This window comes from Ranitomeya imitator, chromosome 1 (assembly GCF_032444005.1).
Source record: "Ranitomeya imitator isolate aRanImi1 chromosome 1, aRanImi1.pri, whole genome shotgun sequence".
Taxonomy (NCBI): Eukaryota; Metazoa; Chordata; class Amphibia; order Anura; family Dendrobatidae; genus Ranitomeya; species Ranitomeya imitator.
The window spans coordinates 440,169,894-440,196,640 of NC_091282.1; positions in this window are offsets into that span (position 1 = coordinate 440,169,894).

The following is a 26,747-nucleotide window of genomic DNA, read 5'->3' on the forward strand; positions in this document are numbered from 1 at the left end:
CACATAGAGTACTGTGTACAGTTTTGGGCCCCGGTGCTCAGGAAGGACATAATGGAACTAGAGCTAGTACAAAAGAGGGCAACAAAATTAATAAACAACAAAATTAATAAAGGGGCTAACTACAATACGCAGAGAGATTAGCAAAATTAGGATTATTTAGTCTAGAAAAAAGATGACTGAGGGGCGATCTAATAACCATGTATAAGTATATAAGGGGAAAATATAAATATCTATCCGAGGATCTGTTTATACCAAGGAAGGTGACGGTCACAAGGGGGCATTCTCTGCATTTGGAGGAGAGAATGCTTTTCAACCAACATAGAAGAGGATTCTTTACTGTTAGGGCAGTGAGAATCTGGAATTTCTTGCCAGAGGAGGTGGTGATGGCGAACTCAGTCGAGGGGTTGAAGAGAGGCCTGGATGTCTTCCTGGAGCGTAACAATATTGTATCTTACAGTTATTAGATTCTTTAGAAGGACGTAGATCTGGGGATTTATTCTGACGGAATACAGGCTGAACTGGATGGACAAATGTCTTTTTCGCCTTTGCAAACTATGTTACTATGTTACTAATATATTTCTGATGTGTACGTTTTTTTATCTCCCTTTTCAAGCTTTCTACACTTTTTGAAGGTTTGGTTCAAATCTTGCAAATCTAACTGTTTTAAAAAATGTCATACCTATGCTAGTACAAGAGCACTACAAAAACTAGGCAATAGCATTATAGGCCTAAGCTTATCACTCAGTTATTCACATTTTAAATTATACTAATACTGAATACCCAAGCTGCTTATATTGCTATATTTGAAAACACTATTATAATTCAAAATATCTTGGAAAAGATTACCTTTGTAAAGCAGTGAAATCTCCTGTAATAAAGTATAAAATAGTCTAATGATCTCACACTATATGTGGTTTTAATAGAGCGTATACCTTATGTATTATAATTAAAATGAATACATTTTTTATTTATTTTTTTCTTTAGGGATCTTTAGTTAGAAATATTTTGCCATAGGCAATTTGTAAATAAAATTGTATAAAATCGTATATGTATTTGTTTTCCAAAATATGTTTTATAGCCAATATTTTTTGCCTATTTTTTATGTTATATTACAAACTACCATGGATTATATGACAAATATTATATGACAAATATTGATGCTAAGTAGAGTTGAGCGACCTTGACCTTTTTAGAGTCGAGCCGGGTTTCGCGAAACCCGACTATCTCAAAAGTCGAGTCGAGTGGAATCGGCCGATTATCGCGAAAAGTCAGGGATCGACCGAAACACGAAACCCAATGCAAGTCAATGGGGGAGCATAGTCGGCAGTGAGTAGAGGCCAGGAAAACATGTACAGAGCCCATTGTATAGGCAAAAACATCCATTCTTGCTACTGAAGCTTGTCAATCGTAATTTAGCTTATAATAATTGGAAGGCATTTGAAATTGGGGGTCATTTGGCTAAAGTTGTGGGGGGTAGGGCTGGTTCAAGTAATTAGTGTGCCCAGTAAATCTGTACCACGTCACGGCAGTGGAGCAGGGAGAGGTAAGTATTTCAACTTTGCAGTGCTGTGATCCTGAGCAAGCAGGGGGGGCCCACTCGTTGGCATTGGCACTGGCACAGGGCCCCTCAAAGTACAGTGGTGTGTTTGCACGGCGGGGGCGCCTCCCACCGGCAGCAACACTTTTGCGTACTATGAGGGGCCCTGTGCCAGTGACGTCGCCAACGAGTATTCCTCCCCCCACCTGATGAAGGAACCTGCACCTTCATCTGTACCTTCCTCTTTGTCCCCGTGTAAGGTGGTATGGTATACGGGAATGGGGACCTGACTTTCAGCAGGGTTACAATCTTGCAGTGTAGCGTGCACGGGGAATGTTGCATTATGGGTCAATGTACCAGCAGACTCATCTATCACTGGCTGGGCAATGGGCAGGATGAGGGGGAAACAGATATGGGCCCAAAGAATAAAGTGGGCTAAATGCAGTTCAAAATTGGTAACAGGACTAACCAGGGGGCATTGTTTTGTTCAGTGGAGGACAACTGGAATGAGAGGCTGACACAGAGAGTAGGCCCAAATCAGTAAGTATTCTAAATGCAGTTCAAAATTGGCAACAGTAGTAAACCGGCGGCACAGCTTTGTTCACTGTAGGAGAACAGCAAGGAGCGGCAGACACAGATAGAAGGCCCCAACCCAACTAGTAGGCCTAATGCAGTGTTGTTTTCAACAACTACTAAACGAGAGCCAGAAGATCGAAGCAATGGAGAGGAAACCTGGAGAACACCTTGGAGCGGAAGACACCGTCTCTACACCCCAGACCCAACTTGTAGGCCGAATGCAGTGTTGTTTTCAACAACTACTAAACAAGAGTTTTAAGATTGAAACAATGGAGAGGAAACCTGGAGAACACCTTGGAGCGGAAGACACCGTCTCTACAACCCAGACCCAACTTGTAGGCCGAATGCAGTGTTGTTTTCAACAACTACTAAACAAGAGCTTTAAGATTGAAACAATGGAGAGGAAACCTGGAGAACACCTTGGAGCGGAAGACACCGTCTCTACAACCCAGACCCAACTTGTAGGCCGAATGCAGTGTTGTTTTCAACAACTACTTAAGAAGAGCTTTAAGATTGAAGCAATGGAGAGGAAACCTGGAGAACACCTTGGAGCGGAAGACACCGTCTCTACACCCCAGACCCAACTTGTAGGCCGAATGTAGTGTTGTTTTCAACAACTACTAAACAAGAGCTTTAAGATTGAAGCAATGGAGAGGAAACCTGGAGAACACCTTGGAGCGGAAGACACCGTCTCTGCAACCCAGACCCAACTTGTAGACCGAATGCAGTGTTGTTTTCAACAACTACTAAACGAGAGTCAGATCGAAGCAATGGTGAGGAAACCTGGGGAACACCTTGGAGCGGCAGACACCGTTAGTAGGCCCTACCGAAGTAGTAGCCCCAATGCAGTTTTCAAATTCCTAGAGGCTGAAAGCAAGACTATTGACGCTCTGCTTTTTTCAAAGGAGGACAGCTGTATTGAGTGGCGCAGACAGACACAGGTAGTAGGCCTTAAACCAAAAATGTGGCTCAATGCAGTTTAAAAAAGGTTACAGGGGTACACAGGCAGCATTGCTCTGGTCAGTGGAGGACAATTTCAATAGTGGACCGCAGACAGACTTTGTACGCCTACTATTAAAAAAAGGATGCTCTATGCAATTAAAAATAGGTTCCAGGGGTCCACGGGCAGCAGTGGTGTGGACAGTGGAGGAGTATTGGAAGGAGGGACCGCAGACAGGCGTAGTAGGCCTAACATAACAAAATTAGGCTACAGGCACTTTAAAATTGGTTCCAGGGGTACACGGGCAGCGGTGGTGTGGTCAGCGGAGGACAATTTGAATTAGGGACTGCAGACAGACTTTGTAGGCTGTCCCCTGAGGACCATGCATCCAACACATTAACCCAGTGCGCCGTAATGGACACGTAACTTTTTGTGGACATGTCTACTGGTCCATGCGTCTCTTGTCAGGTGCACCTTTCTACTGTTTGATTGCCTGAGTGCTATGACAATGCAGACTTTTTCATGCCGGTGGAGGGCTGGGATGGCTTTTCTCGCAAAAGAAATGTCGACTGGGTAGCTTGAACCGTGGTACAGCGTAGTTCATCTGGGCTTTCTAAATATAAAACAAAGAAAAAAAGGAGGCTCCATGCACTTTCAGCTGGGTTCCAGGGGTACACGGCCAGCATTGGTCTGGTCAGTGGAGAACTATTGGAAGGACGGACCGCAGACAGGCTTCGAAGGCCTAACATAATAAAATTGGGCTGTAAGCACTTTATAATTGGTTCCAGGGGTACACGGGCAGCAGTAGACAGGTCAGTGGAGGCCTAGTGGAAGGAGGGACCGCAGACAGGCTTCAAAGGCCTAACATAATAAAATCGGGCTGTAGGCACTTTAAAATTGGTTCCAGGGGTACACGGGCAGCAGTAGACAGGTCAGTGGAGGCCTAGTGGAAGGAGGGACCGCAGACAGGCTTCGAAGGCCTAACATAATAAAATTGGGCTGTAGGCACTTTAAAATTGGTTCCAGGGGTACACGGGCAGCAGTAGACAGGTCAGTGGAGGACTAGTGGAAGGACGGACCGCAGACAGGCTTCGAAGGCCTAACATAATAAAATTTGGCTGTAGGCACTTTAAAATTGGTTCCAGGGGTACACGGGCAGCAGTAGACAGGTCAGTGGAGGCCTAGTGGAAGGACGGACCGCAGACATGCTTCGAAGGCCTAACATAATAAAATTGGGCTGTAGGCACTTTAAAATTGGTTCCAGGGGTACACGGGCAGCAGTAGACAGGTCAGTGGAGGCCTAGTGGAAGGAGGGACCGCAGACAGGCTTCGAAGGCCTAACATAATAAAATTGGGCTGTAGGCACTTTATAATTGGTTCCAGGGGTACACGGGCAGCAGTAGACAGGTCAGTGGAGAACTAGTGGAAGGAGGGACTGCAGACAGGCTTCGAAGGCCTAACAATAAAATTGGGCTGTAGGCACTTTAAAATTGGTTCCAGGGGTACACGGGCAGCAGTAGACAGGTCAGTGGAGGACTAGTGGAAGGAGGGACCGCAGACAGGCTTCGAAGGCCTAACATAATAAAATTGGGCTGTTGGCACTTTAAAATTGGTTCCAGGGGTACACGGGCAGCAGTAGACAGGTCAGTGGAGGCCTAGTGGAAGGACGGACCGCAGACAGGCTTCGAAGGCCTAACATAATAAAATTTGGCTGTAGGCACTTTAAAATTGGTTCCAGGGGTACACGGGCAGCAGTAGACAGGTCAGTGGAGGCCTAGTGGAAGGACAAACCGCAGACAGGCTTCGAAGGCATAACAAAATAAATTTGGGCTGTAGGCACTTTAAAATTGGTTCCAGGGGTACACGGGCAGCAGTAGACAGGTCAGTGGAGGCCTAGTGGAAGGAGGGACCGCAGACAGGCTTCGAAGGCCTAACATAATAAAATTGGGCTGTAGGCACTTTATAATTGGTTCCTGGGGTACACGGGCAGCAGTAGACAGGTCAGTGGAGGACTAGTGGAAGGAGGGACCGCAGACAGGCTTCGAAGGCCTAACATAATAAAATTGGGCTGTAGGCACTTTGAATTCTTTTGCAGGGGTACACAGGCACCATTGGTGTTGTCAGCGGCGGCCGATTGTAATGAGTGTCTGCCAGTTAGTAGTTCCAAACAATAAATACATGTTAATGTCTCGCATTACAACAAAACGAAAACACAAAAGGGTGCAATCATTGGGTACAGGGGTGGGCTCCTCTGCGTACTTTCAGACCTAGTAATTTGGCACAAAGTATTTACTTGGGTAAATATAGGACACTGCCCCTGACTATGTTAAGTACCATCATACATGTCAACACAATGGTATTGTCAGTGGCAGGAATTTACGGATGTCAGCGCATAGACTAAACATTGGTGGCACTGTGAGAGATAATTGTGCAAGTGGTAGAGCAATGTTTGAGCTGGGGGTGGGGGAACTCTCTTGTGGCCAGCGGTACATGCCCAGGGCCCCTCATGTTACAACAGTGTGTCTGACGTTGGGTGCGCACCACCACCGCCAGAGACACTTTGTTGTACTATGAGGGACCCAGTGGCAGTGCCGTCGACCAAAAGCGGGCACACCCACCTCTTCAGACAAACAGCACTCTCACGGGTGCTTGCGCCAAGTGGCGATACCACGGCCCCGTGTGGGGAGTTTGGCCATTTAGGGAGGTGTAAACATGTCGTATGCTGGACAATCAGCTGCTGCAAATTACGAGATTGGTAAAGTCATTCAGAGTAGTCCACAGGCAATAACTTTTCATAGGAAAGCTAGGTGTCGGCCGGGCAAGGTGGGGCAAAAGAATTCGAAATCCAGTTGTGGTTCATTTTAATGAAGGTTAGATCATCAACATTTTGGGTAGCCAGACGAGTCCTTTTATCGGTTAATATTGAACCTGCAGCACTGAATACTCTTTCTGATAGGACACTAGCTGCCGGGCAAGCAAGCTCCTGCAATGCATATTCTGCCAATTCTGGCCAGGTATCTAATTTGGATGCCCAGTAATCAAATGGGAATGAAGGTTGAGGTAGAACATTGATAAGGGATGAAAAATATTTAGTAACCATACTGGACAAATGTTGTCTCCTGTCACTTTGAATTGATGCAGCAGTACCTGTCCTGTCTGCGGTCATAGCAAAATCACTCCACAACCTGGTCAGAAAACCCCTCTGTCCAACGCCACTTAGGATTTCTGCACCTCTAACACTTCTGGTCTGCTGCCCCCTGCTGCTCGTGTGAGAACGATCACGGGCACTGTGTGCTGGGAATGCCTGAAGCAAACGGTCAACAAGAGTTGATTGTTTGGTTGCTAATATTAGTTCCAAGTTCTCATGTGGCATAATATTTTGCAATTTGCCTTTATAGCGAGGATCAAGGAGGCAGGCCAACCAGTAATCGTCATCGTTCATCATTTTCGTAATGCGTGTGTCCCTTTTGAGGATACGTAAGGCATTATCCGCCATGTGTGCCAAAGTTCCAGTTGTCAAATCTGCGGTTGTGCTTGGTTGAGGGGCAGTTTCAGGCAAATCTACGTCACTTGTGTTCCTCAGAAACCCAGAACCCGGCCTTGCCACGCCACCAATTTCCAGTGGCCCAGGAGAAGCTTCCTCATTAAAAAAATACTCATCCCCATCATCCTCCTCGTCCTCCTCCTCCTGTTCGCCCGCTACCTCGTCCTGTACACTGCCCTGACCAGACAATGGCTGACTGTCATCAAGGCTTTCCTCTTCCTCGGCTGCAGATGCCTGCTCCTTTATGTGCGTCAAACTTTGCATCAGCAGACGCATTAGGGGGATGCTCATGCTTATTATGGCGTTGTCTGCACTAACCAGCCATGTGCATTCCTCAAAACACTGAAGGACTTGACACATGTCTTGTATTTTCGACCACTGCACACCTGACAACTCCATGTCTGCCATTCTACTGCCTGCCCGTGTATGTGTATCCTCCCACAAAAACATAACAGCCCGCCTCTGTTCGCACAGTCTCTGAAGCATGTGCAGTGTTGAGTTCCACCTTGTTGCAACGTCTATGATTAGGCGACGCTGGGGAAGGTTCAAAGACCACTGATAGGTCTGCATACAGCTGGAGTGTACGGGCGAACGGCGGATATGTGAGCAAAGTCCGCGCACTTTGAGGAGCAGGTCGGATAACCCTGGATAACTTTTCAGGAAGCACTGCACCACCAGGTTTAACGTGTGAGCCAGGCAAGGAATGTGTTTCAGTTGGGAAAGGGAGATGGCAGCCTGTTATGTAGGAACTCCAATGACACAGTGTGCCAGCAATCAGAGCACATACAGTGATCTGACAATAACCCAAAAACAATAGAACGAGCTCTGAGACGTGGAATCTCTGTAGACCGCAATACCTGAACCTAACCTAAACACAACTAATGGCAGCTGTGGATTGCGCCTGACACTACCTATGCAACTCGGCACAGCCTGAGGAGCTGACTAGCCTGAAGATAGAAAAACAAGCCTGACTTGCCTCAGAGAAATACCCCAAAGGAAAAGGCAGCCCCCCACATATAATGACTGTTAGCAAGATGAAAATACAAACGTAGGGATGAAATAGATTCAGCAAAGTGAGGCCCGATATTCTAGATAGAGCGAGGATAGCAAAGAGAACTTTGCAGTCTACAAAAAACCCTAAAGCAAAAAACCACGCAAAGGGGGCAAAAAGACCCACCGTGCCGAACTAACGGCACGGCGGTACACCCTTTGCGTCTCAGAGCTTCCAGCAAAACGAAATGACAAGCTGGACAGAAAAAGTAGCAACAAAAGCAAAGAAGCACTTATCTAAGCAGAGCATCAGGCCACAGGAAAGATCCAGAAGCTCAGATCCAACACTGGAACATTGACAAGGAGCAAGGAAGACAGAATCAGGTGGAGTTAAATAACAAAGCAGCCAACGAGCTCACCAGAACACCTGATGGAGGAAGCTCAGAAGCTGCAGTACCACTTGTGACCACAGGAGTGAATTCAGCCACAGAATTCACAACAGTACCCCCCCCTTGAGGAGGGGTCACCGAACCCTCACCAGAGCCCCCAGGCCGATCAGGATGAGCCACATGAAAGGCACGAACAAGATCTGGAGCATGGACATCAGAGGCAAAAACCCAGGAATTATCTTCCTGAGCATAACCCTTCCATTTAACCAGATACTGGAGTTTCCGTCTAGATACACGAGAATCCAAAATTTTCTCCACAATATACTCCAATTCCCCCTCCACCAAAACCGGGGCAGGAGGCTCAACAGATGGAACCATAGGTGCCACGTATCTCCGCAACAACGACCTATGGAATACATTATGTATGGAAAAGGAGTCTGGGAGGGTCAGACGAAAAGACACAGGATTGAGAATCTCAGAAATCCTATACGGACCAATAAAACGAGGTTTAAATTTAGGAGAGGAAACCTTCATAGGAATATGACGAGAAGATAACCAAACCAGATCCCCAACACGAAGTCGGGGACCCACACGGCGTCTGCGATTAGCGAAAAGTTGAGCCTTCTCCTGGGACAAGGTCAAATTGTCCACTACCTGAGTCCAGATCTGCTGCAACCTGTCCACCACAGAATCCACACCAGGACAGTCCGAAGACTCAACCTGTCCTGAAGAGAAACGAGGATGGAACCCAGAATTGCAGAAAAATGGAGAGACCAAGGTAGCCGAGCTGGCCCGATTATTAAGGGCGAACTCAGCCAACGGCAAAAAGGACACCCAATCATCCTGGTCTGCAGAAACAAAACATCTCAGATATGTTTCCAAGGTCTGATTAGTTCGTTCGGTCTGGCCATTAGTCTGAGGATGGAAAGCCGAGGAAAAAGATAGGTCAATGCCCATCCTACCACAAAAGGCTCGCCAAAACCTTGAAACAAACTGGGAACCTCTGTCAGAAACAATATTCTCAGGAATGCCATGCAAACGAACCACATGCTGGAAGAACAAAGGCACCAAATCAGAAGAGGAAGGCAATTTAACCAAGGGCACCAGATGGACCATTTTAGAAAAGCGATCACAGACCACCCAAATGACTGACATCTTTTGAGAAACGGGAAGGTCAGAAATGAAATCCATCGAAATATATATCCAAGGCCTCTTTGGGACCGGCAAGGGCAAAAGCAACCCACTGGCACGTGAACAGCAGGGCTTAGCCCTAGCACAAATCCCACAGGACTGCACAAAAGTACGTACATCCCGTGACAGAGATGGCCACCAGAAGGATCTAGCCACTAACTCTCTGGTACCAAAGATTCCAGGATGACCAGCCAACACCGAACAATGAAGTTCAGAGATAACTTTACTAGTCCACCTATCAGGAACGAACAGTTTCTCCGCCGGACAACGATCAGGTTTATTCACCTGAAATTTTTGCAACACTCGCCGCAAATCAGGGGAGATGGCAGACACAATGACTCCTTCCTTGAGGATACTCGCCGGCTCAGATGAACCCGGAGAGTCGGGCACAAAACTCCTAGACAGAGCATCCGCCTTCACATTTTTAGAGCCCGGAAGGTACGAAATCACAAAATCGAAGCGGGCAAAAAATAACGACCAACGGGCCTGTCTAGGATTCAAGCGCTTGGCAGACTCGAGATAAGTAAGGTTCTTATGATCAGTCAATACCACCACGCGATGCTTAGCTCCTTCAAGCCAATGACGCCATTCCTCGAATGCCCACTTCATGGCCAGCAACTCTCGGTTGCCCACATCATAATTACGCTCAGCAGCCGAAAACTTCATGGAAAAGAAAGCACATGGTTTCAACACTGAGCAACCAGAACCTCTCTGTGACAAAACCGCCCCTGCTCCAATCTCAGAAGCATCAACCTCGACCTAGAACGGAAGAGAAACATCTGGTTGACACAACACAGGGGCAGAACAAAAACGATGCTTCAACTCCTGAAAAGCTTCCACAGCAGCAGAAGACCAATTAACCAAATCAGCACCCTTCTTGGTCAAATCGGTCAATGGTTTGGCAATGCTAGAAAAATTACAGATGAAGCGACGATAAAAATTAGCAAAGCCCAGGAATTTTTGCAGACTTTTCAGAGATGTCGGCTGAGTCCAATCCTGGATGGCTTGGACCTTAACCGGATCCATCTCGATAGTAGAAGGGGAAAAGATGAACCCCAAAAATGAAACTTTCTGCACACCGAAGAGACACTTTGATCCCTTCACAAACAAAGAATTAGCACGCAGGACCTGGAAAACCATTCTGACCTGCTTCACATGAGAGTCCCAATCATTTGAGAAGATCAAAATGTCATCCAAGTAAACAATCAGGAATTTATCCAGATACTCACGGAAGATGTCATGCATAAAAGACTGAAACACAGATGGAGCATTGGCAAGTCCGAACGGCATCACTAGATACTCAAAATGACCCTCGGGTGTATTAAATGCAGTTTTCCATTCATCTCCTTGCCTGATTCTCACCAGATTATACGCACCACGAAGATCTATCTTAGTGAACCAACTAGCCCCCTACATATAATGACTGTTAGCAAGATGAAAAGACAAACGTAGGGATGAAATAGATTCAGCAAAGTGAGGCCCGATATTCTAGATAGAGCGAGGATAGCAAAGAGAACTTTGCAGTCTACAAAAAACCCTAAAGCAAAAAACCACGCAAAGGGGGCAAAAAGACCCACCGTGCCGAACTAACGGCACGGCGGTACACCCTTTGCGTCTCAGAGCTTCCAGCAAAACGAAATGACAAGCTGTACAGAAAAAGTAGCAACAAAAGCAAAGAAGCACTTATCTAAGCAGAGCAGCAGGCCACAGGAAAGATCCAGAAGCTCAGATCCAACACTGGAACATTGACAAGGAGCAAGGAAGACAGAATCAGGTGGAGTTAAATAACAAAGCAGCCAACGAGCTCACCAGAACACCTGAGGGAGGAAGCTCAGAAGCTGCAGTACCACTTGTGACCACAGGAGTGAATTCAGCCACAGAATTCACAACAGCAGCCATGAAATTCCTTCCGTTATCACTCACTACCTTGCCTGCCTCAAGATCTACTGTGCCCAGCCACGACTGCGTTTCTCTCTGCAAGAACTCGGACAGAACTTCCGCGGTGTGTCTGTTGTCGCCCAAACACTTCATAGCCAATACAGCCTGCTGACGCTTGCCAGTAGCTGCCCCATAATGGGACAACTGGTGTGCAACAGTGCCAGCTGCGGATGGAGTGGTTTGGCGACTGCGGTTTGTGGACGAGCTCTCGCTTCTGCAGAAGGACGAGGAGGAGGAGGAGGGGGTGCGAACACCTACAGCCAACTGTTTCCTAGACCGTGGGCTAGGCAGAACTGTCCCGAAATTGATGTCCCCTGTGGACCCTGCATCCACCACATTCACCCAGTGTGCCGTGATGGACACGTAACGTCCCTGGCCATGCCTACTGGTCCATGCATCTGTTGTCAGGTGCACCTTTGTACTCACAGATTGCCTGAGTGCATGGACGATGCGCTCTTTAACATGCTGGTAGAGGGCTGGGATGGCTTTTCTCGAAAAGAAGTGTCGACTGGGTAGCTCGTAGCGTGGTACAGCGTAGTCCATCAGGGCTTTGAAAGCTTCACTTTCAACTAACCGGTAGCGCATCATCTCTAACGAGATTAGTCTAGCTATGTGGGCGTTCAAACCCTGTGTACACAGATGCGAGGCTAAGTACTTCCTTTTTCTAACCATAGTCTCATGTAGGGTGAGCTGGACTGGAGAGCTGGAGATCGTGGAACTAGCAGGTGTGCCGGTGGACATGGCAGACTGAGAGACGGTTGGAGACGGTATTGTTTCCGCCGGTGCCCTAGATGCAGTGTTTCCTACTACGAAACTGGTGATTCCCTGACCCTGACTGCTTTGGCCTAGCAAAGAAACATGCACAGATACTGCAGGTGGTGCGGAAAATGGTGGCCTTAGAGTGACGGCAGGGATGTAGCGTTGCTGACTAGCTTCATTGGCCGAGGGTGCTACAACCTTAAGGGATGTTTGGTAGTTAGTCCAGGCTTGCAAATGCATGGTGGTTAAATGTCTATGCATGCAACTTGTATTGAGACTTTTCAGATTCTGACCTCTGCTTAAGGTAGTTGAACATTTTTGACAGATGACTTTGCGCTGATCAATTGGATGTTGTTTAAAAAAATGCCAGACTGCACTCTTTCGAGCCTCGGATCCCTTTTCAGGCATTGCAGACTGAGCTTTAACCGGATGGCCACGCTGTCCTCCAACAGGTTTTGGCTTTGCCACGCATTTTGTCCCATCTACAGGCCCGGCAGATGGAACCTGTTGCAATGTTGATGCCTGCTGCGGCCCCTCCTCCTCCGCTTCAGAACTACTGCTGCCTGCACCCTGTTCCCCCAATGGCTGCCAATCGGGGTCAACAACTGGGTCATCTATAACCTCCTCTTCTAGCTCGTGCGCAACTTCGTCTGTGTCACCGTGTAAGTCGGTGGTAGAGCGTTCGTGACGGGGCAACATAGTCTCATCAGGGTCTGATTCTAGATCAGTACCCTGCGATGGCAATGTTGTGGTCTGAGTCAAAGGACCAGCATAGTAGTCTGGCTGTGGCTGTGCATCAGTGCACTCCATGTCAGATTCAACTTGTAATGGGCATGGCCTGTTAACTGCTTCACTTTCTAAGCCAGGGACGGTATGTGTAAAGAGCTCCATGGAGTAACCCGTTGTGTCGCCTGCTGCATCCTTCTCTGTTGTTGTTTTTGCTGAAGAGGACAAGGAAGCGACTTGTCCCTGACCGTGAACATCCACTAACGACGCGCTGCTTTTACATTTACCAGTTTCAAAAGAGGAGGCAAAAGAGCTAGAGGCTGAGTCAGCAAGGTAAGCCAAAACTTGCTCTTGCTGCTCCAGCTTTAAAAGCGGTTTTCCTCCTCCCAGAAAAGGGAGCGTTCGAGGCCTTCTGTAGCCAGATGACGAACCTGGCTCCACAGCTCCAGACTTAGGTGCAATATTTTTTTTCCCACGACCACCTGATGCTCCACTACCACTACCATCATTACCAGCTGACAATGAACGACCACGGCCACGACCTCTTCCACCAGACTTCCTCATTGTTTTAAAAACTTAACCAAAGTAACGGTATTTGTTGCTGTAAAACAACTTACACGGTGAGCTATAACTTCAGTATGATTTAGATATCCCTTTACAGGTGGGTGAGACCGCAAGGAAAATCAGGCACAATGTTACACACTCTGTTTTCGGTGGCACCAAATGAGAGAGATGCCACACACGCAGGACTGTCACTCAAGCACAAATGTCAATATTGATCTCCCACTTTTTTTTTTTTTTTCAGGGAGAATTTAGAAACCAAATAAAAAAAAAAAATAGGCTTTCTATGGCCCACTATTTGAGAGACAGAGATGGCACACCCAGGAGTCAGGAATGGCACACAAGCAGAAAGGCCAATATTAATCTCCCACTGTTTTTTTTAAATTTTTTCAGGGAGACTTTAGAAACCAAATAAAAAAAAATAGGCTTTCTATGGCCCACTATTTGAGAGAGAGAGAGAGATGGCACACCCAGGAGTCAGGACTGGCACACAAGCAGAAAGGCCAATATTAATCTCCCACTGATTTTTTTTTTATTTTTTCAGGGAGACTTTAGAAACCAAATAAAAAAAATGATTTTTTAAGGAAGAATTTACAAACCAAATAAAAAAAATGATTTTTTCAGGGAGAATTTAGAAACCAAATAAAAAAAAATAGGCTTTCTATGGCCCACTATTTGAGAGAGAGAGAGATGGCACACCCAATATTAATCTCCCACTGTTTTTTTTTTTCAGGGAGAATTTATAAACCCCACAAAAAAAAACAGAAAAATAAAAAGGCTTTCTATGGCCCACTATGTGAGAGAGATGGCACACACAGGGATGGCACTCTAGCAGAAATGCCAATCTTAATCTCCCACAACTTATTTTTTTAGGGAGAATTAAAAAAAAAAAAAAAAAAAAACAGGGACTTCCTACAATTACTGAGCTTTAACCGGATGGCCACGCTGTCCTCCAACAGGTTTTGGCTTTGCCACGCATTTTGTCCCATCTACAGGCCCGGCAGATGGAACCTGTTGCAATGTTGATGCCTGCTGCGGCCCCTCCTCCTCCGCTTCAGAACTACTGCCGCCTGCACCCTGTTCCCCCAATGGCTGCCAATCGGGGTCAACAACTGGGTCATCTATAACCTCCTCTTCTAGCTCGTGCGCAACTTCGTCTGTGTCACCGTGTAAGTCGGTGGTAGAGCGTTCGTGACGGGGCAACATAGTCTCATCAGGGTCTGATTCTAGATCAGTACCCTGCGATGGCAATGTTGTGGTCTGAGTCAAAGGACCAGCATAGTAGTCTGGCTGTGGCTGTGCATCAGTGCACTCCATGTCAGATTCAACTTGTAATGGGCATGGCCTGTTAACTGCTTCACTTTCTAAGCCAGGGACGGTATGTGTAAAGAGCTCCATGGAGTAACCCGTTGTGTCGCCTGCTGCATCCTTCTCTGTTGTTGTTTTTGCTGAAGAGGACAAGGAAGCGACTTGTCCCTGACCGTGAACATCCACTAACGACGCGCTGCTTTTACATTTACCAGTTTCAAAAGAGGAGGCAAAAGAGCTAGAGGCTGAGTCAGCAAGGTAAGCCAAAACTTGCTCTTGCTGCTCCAGCTTTAAAAGCGGTTTTCCTCCTCCCAGAAAAGGGAGCGTTCGAGGCCTTCTGTAGCCAGATGATGAACCTGGCTCCACAGCTCCAGACTTAGGTGCAATATTTTTTTTCCCACGACCACCTGATGCTCCACTACCACTACCATCATTACCAGCTGACAATGAACGCCCACGGCCACGACCTCTTCCACCAGACTTCCTCATTGTTTTAAAAACTTAACCAAAGTAACGGTATTTGTTGCTGTAAAACAACTTACACGGTGAGCTATAACTTCAGTATGATTTAGATATCCCTTTACAGGTGGGTGAGACCGCAAGGAAAATCAGGCACAATGTTACACACTCTGTTTTCGGTGGCACCAAATGAGAGAGATGCCACACACGCAGGACTGTCACTCAAGCACAAATGTCAATATTGATCTCCCACTTTTTTTTTTTTTTTCAGGAAGAATTTAGAAACCAAATAAAAAAAAAAAAATAGGCTTTCTATGGCCCACTATTTGAGAGACAGAGATGGCACACCCAGGAGTCAGGAATGGCACACAAGCAGAAAGGCCAATATTAATCTCCCACTGTTTTTTTTAAATTTTTTCAGGGAGACTTTAGAAACCAAATAAAAAAAAAATAGGCTTTCTATGGCCCACTATTTGAGAGAGAGAGAGAGATGGCACACCCAGGAGTCAGGACTGGCACACAAGCAGAAAGGCCAATATTCATCTTCCACTGATTTTTTTTTATTTTTTCAGTGAGAATTTAGAAAACAAATTAAAAAAAATAGGCTTTCTATGGCCCACTATTTGAGAGAGAGAGATGGCACACCCAGGAGTCAGGACTGGCACACAAGCAGAAAGGCCAATATTAATCTCCCACTGATTTTTTTTTATTTTTTCAGGGAGACTTTAGAAACCAAATAAAAAAAAAATGATTTTTTAAGGGAGAATTTACAAACCAAATAAAAAAAATGATTTTTTCAGGGAGAATTTAGAAACCAAATAAAAAAAAAATAGGCTTTCTATGGCCCACTATTTGAGAGAGAGAGAGATGGCACACCCAATATTAATCTCCCACTGTTTTTTTTTTTCAGGGAGAATTTATAAACCCCACAAAAAAAAGCAGAAAAATAAAAAGGCTTTCTATGGCCCACTATGTGAGAGAGATGGCACACACAGGGATGGCACTCTAGCAGAAATGCCAATCTTAATCTCCCACAACTTATTTTTTTAGGGAGAATTAAAAAAAAACAAAAAAAAAAAAAAACAGGGACTGTCCTACAATTACTATCTCCCTGCAGTAATCTCAGCCAGGTATGGCAGGCAGCAATAAGGAGTGGACTGATGCACAAATGAAATAAAAAGTGTGGACAAACAAACAAGATAGCTGTGCAGAAAGGAAGGAACAAGAGGATTTGTGCTTTGAAAAAAGCAGTTGGTTTGCACAGCGGCGTACACACAGCAATGCAGCTATCAGGGAGCCTTCTAGGGCAGCCCAATGAGCTACAGCACTGAGGAAAAAAAATGTAGCTTCCACTGTCCCTGCAAACAAAAGGTGGTGTTGGACAGTGGAAATCGCTACAGCACAAGCGGTTTGGTGGTTAATGGACCCTGCCTAACGCTATCCCTGCTTCTGACGAAGCGGCAGCAACCTCTCCCTAGGCTCAGATCAGCAGCAGTAAGATGGCGGTCAGCGGGAACGCCTCTTTATAGCCCCTGTGACGCCGCAGACAGCAAGCCAATCACTACAATGCCCTTCTCTAAGATGGTGGGGACCAGGACCTATGTCATCACGCTGCCCACACTCTTCGTTCACCTTCATTGGCTGAGAAATGGCGCTTTTAGCGTCATTGAAACGCGACTTTGGCGCGAAAGTCGCGTACCGCATGGCCGACCCCGCACAGGGGTCGGGTTTCATGAAACCCGACTTTGCCAAAAGTCGGCGACTTTTGAAAATGAACGATCAGTTTCGCTCAACCCTAATGCAAAGGGTTCATCATATCATCTGGCTGTAATCTTTTTAATTGAAGAAGCACATAAACTAAGATAAAATGCTGGATGTGCAACTAACCTAAAGGTGGTTAAATAGTCGTTACTAAGAAATTTTGTTTTTCCTACTGAGTTCTAAGAATTCTTCTGTTTGACATTAAAAGTATATTTGGCATATGGCAACAAATATATATCATGTAATCTGGACAATATGTTTCCTTTTTCTTTGTTTAGTACACTTTCACTGGGTCTGAAATGTAGAAAGATTGAATGCCATGATTAGCAGAAGATAAAAGCTGATAAAAAAAATAGCACAGCCACAGGACTGCAAATTTATTCTTTGGCTACTGTTAGGCCACGTTCACACGTTCAGTATTTTACCTCAGTATTTGTAATCCAAAATCAGGGGTGGAACAATAAGAGGAAAAGTATAATAGAAACATATGCACCACTTCTGTATTTATCACCCACTCCTGGTTTTGGCTTCCAAATAATGATGTAAAATACTGACCAATGCTGAACATTCGAACGTGGCCTCATACTTTTCCTTTGATTATTTCATTCCTGATTTTTGTTTACATAAACTGATATAAAATGCTGACTAAATACTGAATGAGTGAACATGGCCTAAAATGCTCTGTAATGCTACTGATTACTTTTTATCTATTGTATGTCAACTGCAGTCTACATTCCTGCCCACAAGTAGCAACAGCAGACACAGAAGCCATGACAAAGGTGTTAAAGACTGCAGTAACGCAAGATCAATGCATGACACCAAAAATGACGCCATCACCTAGACTGTCTAGTCTGCGAATCTGGTGCAAAAGTAATTGGAGATCCATGACTTGTTCATTTTGATAAACGTTAGGTGGTTTACAGTTTCAGGGGACAGCCGGATGTGCTTATTTGTCAGTACACCACCAGCAGTGCTGAAGACATGTTCTGAGAGAACACTGGCTGCCAGGCATGACAAAATCTCCATAGCGTGACAGGTGAGCTCAGGCCACTCTTCCATTTTTGAAGACCAAAATACAAAAGGGTCCAAACCCCCTGATGGCATTGATATTGATCTCCAGATACTCCTGCACCATCCTCTCCATTTGTTCGCAAAGTGTCAGACTTTTACTCTGTCCTGCAGGTGCACAGGCTGGTCTAAAAAATGTGTGAAACAACTCACAGAAATTGCTTATGTAACTTACACTGCTGCTGCTAATATTTTTGCGGTGACGCCTTAACGTTCCCGTAGTTGAACATATAGAACTACAATGCACACTGTTGCTTCACTGCTGTGTTGTGGGAAGCCACTCTTAAGTTTGTCTACATGTGTGTTTCGATACTCCAGCATGCACGTATTCCTTTTCCAAGGGGGGGAAGAATCTGGCAAAATTTAATCATTTACCTTGGATATAACAGAGTGGCAACTCGGTAGTCTGTACTATTTCTAACCCTAAAAATATGGGCATCATGTTGCAGATACTGCAGCAAAAAGGTGCTCATGCGTTGGGCACTTCCATCAGGTCCAAGTCTATGGAGTGTTGGTGGCAGGGGTAACACTCAAGGTAGCTTACTCCTTCCCCTCCCACCAACCATGGACAACAGAGAGGGGATCATTATCTTCTTCATCTTCTGACTGTTGCACGTCAACCACCTCTTCCTCCTCGTCCTCCTCAATTTGTTTCCTTAGCTCCTGAACCTTCACTAACAGTTTGTCTGGTACCATGAGCTCAGCTAGATTGCTGTAATCCACCCTCCCATGGCACCCACATGTGCGACCACAGTCCAGATTTTAGACATATTGTTATCCCTTCCACATCCTCCTCTGCTTCCACTTGTTTCTCTGGGACAATTACCTTCTCATGCAGACTAATTCAAAATGTGCTTCAGCATGTAGATGTGTGATGCCCCTGAGGGTCCAGTTGCCACAGTTGCTCATCCAAAGGTGCGGTATCCCAATCTCGGGTAAGGAGTGGGGCACTACCCAGGACTCTAACACTCACATCCAACACACACCAGTTCAGAGAGGGCACCTGGGCATACCCTTAGAGAGGATGGCCTCATCCCAGGCTGGATAGGAATGGGTGGTGGTAGTGGGTGGGGTAGGTAGGAAGAGAGGAGGAGCTTAGAAGGTGGGAGGACAGTGTGCTACAGAAGTTGGTCTTGGGAGACGAAAGAAAGAGGAGTGGAGTATGAAGCTGAGAAGAAAAGTGTGAGGGAGAGGCAGAAGGGGTCCTAGGGGCATGGGAAGTGCAGAAGCCACCCGTGGGGCCCGCATCCATGCTGAATAGTCGGGTGGAGGGACCAGATCGCAGTCAGGGGACCAGCCCCAACTTAGTGGAAATCTTCAAGTTCAGCTAAGAAAGCGGAGGCTGTGGCATCTGTAAGAGTCACAGCCACATCCACCCATAACCCACTAAAAAGGCAGCCGGATAGAATCCAGGGGATTGTGGCTGCTGTCTTGGGACACTGTGGGCGAGACGCTGGGCAGGTGAGGTGGAAACCAGTGTGGTGAAACGGCCAGAGAAAGTCATAAGAAAGGAGTCCTGGAAAGGTGCACCCCAAATTACCTAGGAGTTTGCTGGACCACTGACCCGGAGAAAACAGCATCCGGCTGGCGTTTGTGGACTGGAGATTTGTAAGTAAAAGTGGAAACTGCACCTTGCTGTATCCATTGACTTATTGCTGCATCACCTGCCCGGCATAACCACAACCACCATCTTAACACTTAACCCTACAACTGTCTTGGGCTAGCTCTACCCATCGAGAGCTGAACCATCTTTGATGCACAACCATCGCCCCAGAGGATCTGAGTGGAGCATTGGCTGTTATAGCTGAACACCATGGGTGGCATCACAAACATTTTTCCCATATCCTTTAAACCAAAACACTGCAATTCCTTTATGGATGCCCAGGGCCCCAGACCGGGTCACTGCTGCCATGACCTTCTCCTTTAAGAACTGCGGTATGGGGTGTACCTGATGACCAGAATAAGGATGTTGATAACGGCATCATCAGCGCTATTTTAGTAGCCATTTAGAAAATGTGCAGAAAGGTGCAGAGGTCCATAATCTGTGCCCACTCATTTGATTTGCACAACTTACAGACTGCGTTAGCCCAGGCTATGCAAAAGGACATACTGTATCATGGCCCGTTGCTGTAACATGTGCAGAGTGCAGAGTGTCAGAACATTGCAAATTAAACAGTTAACCGGTAGGCTGAAAGACCTCTGTAGTGATGCAAGTCGATGACCTGCGGGGTGTGATCGTCTGAAGTGAGCACACAGCAACCATGCTTTCTGCAGCAGCGCATCCAGGCTGGGATAGTAGTGGAGAAATTGCTTTACCAAGAGGTTGAGGATGTGAGCCATGCAAGACACGTGTGTGTGACTGCGATTTCCAAGGCATTTTAATGTAAACAATGCCTGATTGCGGTGAGCCATGGTTGCGCAAGTACAGAGGTAGGGGAAATTCTCTCTGCACTGTTGGAATGCGTGTCTGATTAAGTGAGAGGTTGAGGGCATAGGTGGAGGCCCTAGAGGAGGTGGAGGAGCCAGCAGCAATCAAAGAAGTGTTAGATACAGAGGTTTGTCCAGCAAGCCTTGGGGATTCCAAGACTTTGTGCAGCAGCCCCTTGACTGGCTGCCCTCACATTCATCAAAGTCACCTAATGCTCATTCAGCGAGATGTAATGCCCCTGCCCAAATTTGATTGTACAGGTGTCAGTGTTGAAATGCACCTTGGCACACATAGCTTTTTTCAGGAAACTGGTGATGTTGCCTGTGACATGCTGAGGTAACGCAGACACAGCTGTCTTAGAGAAATAATGGTAACTGGTAAATTTCTTTGGGCAGTGCAAGGTGTTAATCTGCTCTGTTCAGAGCTCTTGGAGCTAAGATTCTCAGCTGAGCACTGTTAGTCACTCTCATCTTCTAGATAACCTGGGTCCTGGCTAACACTCATCATCAGAGCTAGTTTTTGTTGCATGACTTGGAGGTTGTTGTTGGTGGTTACTTGAGTAGGTGGCTGGTGGATTTATTGGTTACTGTTGCTTGGTTTTGAGCGTGTGATAATTCCATTTCTTCTCCAACTTTGGTTTCACCCCATCTTCCTCTCCCTGGTGCATATCTCTGTTATATGTGTGTGTATATTTGTATGTTTGGTATTTTCTGTTACCCCTGTTCATATTATCTTGGTGAATCTGGTTGGTGTATTACGGTACACTACTACTACCCTCTTCCCTGGGTGGGGGAGGGGTACAGACTGAGGGCGGATTCAGGAGCTAAGGCAAGGTAAGTGGCCCCGATGTCTACACAATCAGAAGTAATACCACAAAAAGCTACGTATAAAAACAAGACGTAAGCTAAAGGAATGCAAAATATCAAAAAATCTTTATTTATAAATTTACTTAAAAACACATAATGACAGGGTACCTCATATTGCAACAACAATCATCCAGACAGAGGTAAAGCAAATAACAAAACAAATGCATGTTATATCCTACTCCTATAATCCTTATGTGGAATATGGCTTAGGGGCGCAATAAGATCCTGCATACAGCGTCACATACGCCACCTGAACTGAATAAGCCCTAAGTGGAGAGCTGTTGTGAATTCTGTGGCTGAATTCACTCCTGTGGTCACAAGTGGTACTGCAGCTTCTGAGCTTCCTCCCTCAGGTGTTCTGGTGAGCTCGTTAACTGCTTCATTACTTAACTCCGCCTGATGCTGCTATCCTTGCTCCTTGTCAATGTTTCAGTGTTGGATCTGAGCTTCTCCTGATTGTTCCTGTGACCTGCTGCTCTGTATAGCTAAGTGCTTTTTGCTTTTTTGTTGCTTTTTTTCTGTCCAGCTTGTCTTTTGTTTTGCTGGAAGCTCTGAGACGCAAAGGGTGTACCGCCGTGCTGTTAGTTCGGCACGGTGGGTTTTTTTTTGCCCCCTTTGCGTGGTTTTGCTTTAGGGTTTTTTGTAGACTGCAAAGTTCGCTTTACTGTCCTCGCTCTGTCCTAGAATATTGGGCCCCACTTTGCTGAATCTATTTCATCCCTACGTTTTGTCTTTTCATCTTACTCACAGTCATTATATGTGGGGGGCTGCCTTTTCCTTTGGGGAATTTCTCTGGGGCAAGTCAGGCCTATTTTTCTATCTTCAGGCTAGCTAGTTTCTTAGGCTGTGCCGAGTTGCCTAGGTAGTTGTTAGGCGCAATCCACAGCCGCTTTTAGTTGTGTTTAGGATAGGATCAGGTGTGCAGTCTACAGAGTTTCCACGTCTCAGAGCTCGTTCTTGTATTTTTGGGTATTTGTCAGATCACTGTGTGCGCTCTGATCGCTAAGCACACTGTGTTTCTGGATTGCCTTCATAACACCTGTCATTAGCAAACATAACAGTACAAGGAGCCATGATAGCAGCATCAGGCGGAGTTAAGTAATGAAGCAGTTAACGAGCTCACCAGAACACCTGAGGGAGGAAGCTCAGAAGCTGCAGTACCACTTGTGACCACAGGAGTGAATTCAGCCACAGAATTCACAACAGTAGCCAAACTAATGATTCTCAATAGAGGGAAAGAAAAAGTTCTGACATCATTTTTTTTTTTTTTCTGCTCTGTGTTCACTTTTTTTTTTTTTTTCCCCCTAGACATTTGGGTGATTCTGGACACAGGTGTGGACATGGATATTCAGGGTCTGTGCTCTTCAATGGATAATCTCGTTATAAATGTACAAAAAATTCAAGATACTATTGATCAGAAATCTATGTTAGAACCAAGAATTCCTATTCCTGATTTGTTTTTTGGAGATAGAACTAAGTTTCTAAGTTTCAAAAATAATTGTAAGCTATTTCTGGCCTTGAAACCTCATTCTTCTGGTAATCCTATTCAACAGGTTTTGATTATTATTTCTTTTTTGCGCGGCGACCCTCAAGACTGGGCATTTTCTCTTGCGCCAGGAGACCCTGCATTGAGTAGTGTCGATGCGTTTTTCCTGGCGCTCGGATTGCTGTACGATGAGCCTAATTCAGTGGATCAGGCTGAGAAAAATTTGCTGGCTTTGTGCCAGGGTCAGGATGATATAGAAGTATATTGTCAGAAATTTAGGAAATGGTCAGTACTCACTCAGTGGAATGAATCTGCGCTGGCAGCTTTGTTCAGAAAGGGTCTCTCTGAGGCTCTTAAGGATGTCATGGTGGGATTTCCTATGCCTGCTGGTTTGAATGAGTCTTTGTCTTTGGCCATTCAGATCGGTCGACGCTTGCGCGAGCGTAAATCTGTGCACCATTTGGCGGTACTGCCTGAGGTTAAACCTGAGCCTATGCAGTGCGATAGGACTATGACTAGAGTTGAATGGCAGGAATACAGACGTCTGAATGGTCTGTGTTTCTACTGTGGTGATTCCACTCATACTATTTCTGATTGTCCTAAGCGCACTAAGCAGTCCGCTAGGTCTGCCGTCATTGGTACTGTACAGTCCAAATTCCTTCTGTCCATTACCTTGATATGCTCTTTGTCGTCGTTTTCTGTCATGGCGTTTGTGGATTCGGGCGCTGCCCTGAATCTGATGGATTTGGATTATGCTAAACGTTGTGGGTTTTTCTTGGAGCCTTTGCGGTGTCCTATTCCATTGAGAGGAATTGATGCTACACCTTTGGCCAAGAATAAACCTCAATACTGGGCCCAGCTGACCATGTGCATGGCTCCTGCACATCAGGAAGTTATTCGCTTTCTGGTGTTGCATAATCTGCATGATGTGGTCGTGTTGGGGTTGCCATGGCTACAAACCCATAATCCAGTATTGGATTGGAATTCCATGTCGGTATCCAGCTGGGGTTGTCAGGGGGTACATGGTGATGTTCCATTTTTGTCAATTTCGTCATCCACCCCTTCTGAGGTCCCAGAGTTCTTGTCTGATTATCAGGATGTATTTGAAGAGCCCAAGTCCGATGCTCTACCTCCGCATAGGGATTGTGATTGTGCTATCAATTTGATTCCTGGTAGTAAATTCCCTAAAGGTCGATTATTTAATTTATCCGTGCCCGAACACGCCGCTATGCGCAGTTATGTGAAGGAATCCCTGGAGAAGGGACATATTCGCCCATCGTCATCACCACTGGGAGCAGGGTTCTTCTTTGTAGCCAAGAAGGATGGTTCGCTGAGACCGTGTATTGATTACCGCCTTCTTAATAAGATCACTGTTAAATTTCAGTATCCCTTGCCATTGTTATCTGACTTGTTTGCTCGGATTAAGGGGGCTAGTTGGTTCACTAAGATAGATCTTCGTGGTGCGTATAATCTGGTGAGAATCAGGCAAGGAGATGAATGGAAAACTGCATTCAATACGCCCGAGGGTCATTTTGAGTATCTAGTGATGCCGTTCGGACTTGCCAATGCTCCATCTGTGTTTCAGTCTTTTATGCATGACATCTTCCGTGAGTATCTGGATAAATTCCTGATTGTTTACTTGGATGACATTTTGATCTTCTCAGATGATTGGGAGTCTCATGTGAAGCAGGTCAGAATGGTTTTTCAGGTCCTGCGTGCTAACTCTTTGTTTGTGAAGGGATCAAAGTGTCTCTTCGGTGTGCAGAAAGTTTCATTTTTGGGGTTCATCTTTACCCCTTCTACTATCGAGATGGATCCAGTTAATCTTCTTTTTCTTTTATTTTTTTATATAGCGCTAACATATTCCGCAGCGCTTTACAGTTTTGCACACATTATCATCACTGTCCCCGATTGGGCTCACAATCTAGAATTCCTATCAGTATGTCTTTGGAATGTGGGAGGAAACCGGAGTGCCCGGAGGAAACCCACGCAAACACGGAGAGAACATACAAACTCTTTGCAGATGTTGTCCTGGGTGGGATTAGAACCCAGGACCCCAGCGCTGCAAGGCTGTAGTGCTAACCACTGCGCCACCGTGCTGCCCCAGTTAAGGTCCAAGCCATCCAGGATTGGATTCAGCCGACATCTCTGAAAAGTCTGCAAAAGTTCCTGGGCTTTGCTAATTTTTATCGTCGCTTCATCTGTAATTTTTCTAGCATTGCCAAACCATTGACCGATTTGACCAAGAAGGGTGCTGATTTGGTTAATTGGTCTTCTGCTGCTGTGGAAGCTTTTCAGGAGTTGAAGCGTCGTTTTTGTTCTGCCCCTGTGTTGTGTCAGCCAGATGTTTCTCTTCCGTTCCAGGTCGAGGTTGATGCTTCTGAGATTGGAGCAGGGGCGGTTTTGTCACAGAGAGGTTCTGATTGCTCAGTGATGAAACCATGTGCTTTCTTTTCCAGGAAGTTTTCGCCCACTGAGCGTAATTATGATGTGGGCAATCGAGAGTTGCTGGCCATGAAGTGGGCATTCGAGGAGTGGCGTCATTGGCTTGAAGGAGCTAAGCATCGCGTGGTGGTATTGACTGATCATAAGAACTTGACTTATCTCGAGTCTGCCAAGCGCTTGAATCCTAGACAGGCCCGTTGGTCGTTATTTTTTGCCCGCTTCGACTTTGTGATTTCGTACCTTCCGGGCTCTAAAAATGTGAAGGCGGATGCTCTGTCTAGGAGTTTTGTGCCCGACTCTCCGGGTTTATCTGAGCCAGCGGGTATCCTCAAGGAAGGAGTCATTGTGTCTGCCATCTCCCCTGATTTGCGGCGGGTGCTGCAAAAATTTCAGGCGAATAAACCTGATTGTTGTCCAGCAGAGAAACTGTTCGTCCCTGATAGGTGGACTAATAAACTTATCTCTGAACTTCATTGTTCGGTGTTGGCTGGTCATCCTGGAATCTTTGGTACCAGAGAGTTAGTGGCTAGATCCTTCTGGTGGCCATCTCTGTCACGGGATGTACGTACTTTTGTGCAGTCCTGTGGGATTTGTGCTAGGGCTAAGCCCTGCTGTTCTCGTGCCAGTGGGTTGCTTTTGCCCTTGCCGGTCCCAAAGAGGCCTTGGACACATATTTCGATGGATTTCATTTCTGACCTTCCCGTTTCTCAAAAGATGTCAGTCATTTGGGTGGTCTGTGATCGCTTTTCTAAAATGGTCCATCTGGTGCCCTTGGCTAAATTGCCTTCCTCCTCTGATTTGGTACCTTTGTTCTTTCAGCATGTGGTTCGGTTGCATGGCATTCCTGAGAATATTGTTTCTGACAGAGGTTCCCAGTTTGTTTCAAGGTTTTGGCGAGCCTTTTGTGGTAGGATGGGCATTGACCTATCCTTTTCCTCGGCTTTCCATCCTCAGACTAATGGCCAGACCGAACGAACCAATCAGACCTTGGAAACATATCTGAGATGTTTTGTTTCTGCAGACCAGGATGATTGGGTGTCCTTTTTGCCGTTGGCTGAGTTCGACCTTAATAATCGGGCCAGCTCGGCTACCTTGGTTTCTCCATTTTTTTGCAATTCTGGGTTCCATCCTCGTTTCTCTTCAGGACAGGTTGAGTCTTCGGACTGTCCTGGTGTGGATTCTGTGGTGGATAGGTTGCAGCAGATCTGGACTCAGGTAGTGGACAATTTGATCTTGTCCCAGGAGAAAGCTCAACTTTTCGCTAATCGCAGACGCCGTGTGGGTCCCCGACTTCGTGTTGGGGATCTGGTTTGGTTATCTTCTCGTCATATTCCTATGAAGGTTTCCTCTCCTAAATTTAAACCTCTTTTTATTGGTCCGTATAGGATTTCTGAGGTTCTCAATCCTGTGTCTTTTCGTTTGACCCTCCCAGACTCCTTTTCCATACATAATGTATTCCATAGGTCGTTGTTGCGGAGATACGTGGCACCTATGGTTCCATCTGTTGAGCCTCCTGCCCCGGTTTTGGTGGAGGGGGAATTGGAGTATATTGTGGAGAAGATTTTGGATTCTCGTGTTTCTAGACGGAAACTCCAGTATCTGGTTAAATGGAAGGGTTATGCTCAGGAAGATAATTCCTGGGTTTTTGCCTCTGATGTTCATGCTTCCGATCTTGTTCGTGCCTTTCATGCGGCTCATCCTGGTCGGCCTGGGGGCTCTGGTGAGGGTTCGGTGACCCCTCCTCAAGAGGGGGGGTACTGTTGTGAATTCTGTGG